The sequence below is a fragment of the Vigna radiata genome, chromosome 4 (genome assembly GCF_000741045.1).
Source record: "Vigna radiata var. radiata cultivar VC1973A chromosome 4, Vradiata_ver6, whole genome shotgun sequence".
NCBI classification, from domain to species: Eukaryota; Viridiplantae; Streptophyta; class Magnoliopsida; order Fabales; family Fabaceae; genus Vigna; species Vigna radiata.
The window spans coordinates 6,275,832-6,276,374 of NC_028354.1; positions in this window are offsets into that span (position 1 = coordinate 6,275,832).

Genomic DNA, 543 nt, shown 5'->3' on the forward strand with positions numbered 1-543 from the left:
TTTCACGAGAGTCATGGCCTTTAAAGAGTCTGAAATATTATGTCCTGTATTGTTTTCTTTAGAATTCTGAGATAGATCTTATGTCCCGTAGTGTTGTATAGTTTGCAAATGGATTTGATAACAAGTAAAAGGTTGTTTCGTGAGATAGATTTCTTTGCTTCTTTGGATCCACTAAATATAGTTTTATAGTGTAAGACAACCATTTTATGCAAATATCTTACTCGTAAAGAACCTAGATGTTAGCTGCTAACTTATTTTGTATAAATTCATTTGCATGCAATCAACTTTAATACACATTAACTTCGTTTTCTTTACTTACTATAGTTGCTGTTAACACAAAATATGGCTTGGTTTGGAAGAATTTTGTTCTTCAGCATCTATAGTTAGGTTTTTAGGTTCTGTAAGTTTGAAATTATATTAACTTCATGTAACATATTAATTTGATATTATTAATATATATTAGTGTATTTTCTGATTGTGATATATTAAGAAAATAATATTTTCTAGATATAATTTAGATGTATTGTAATTTGGGATTACTTG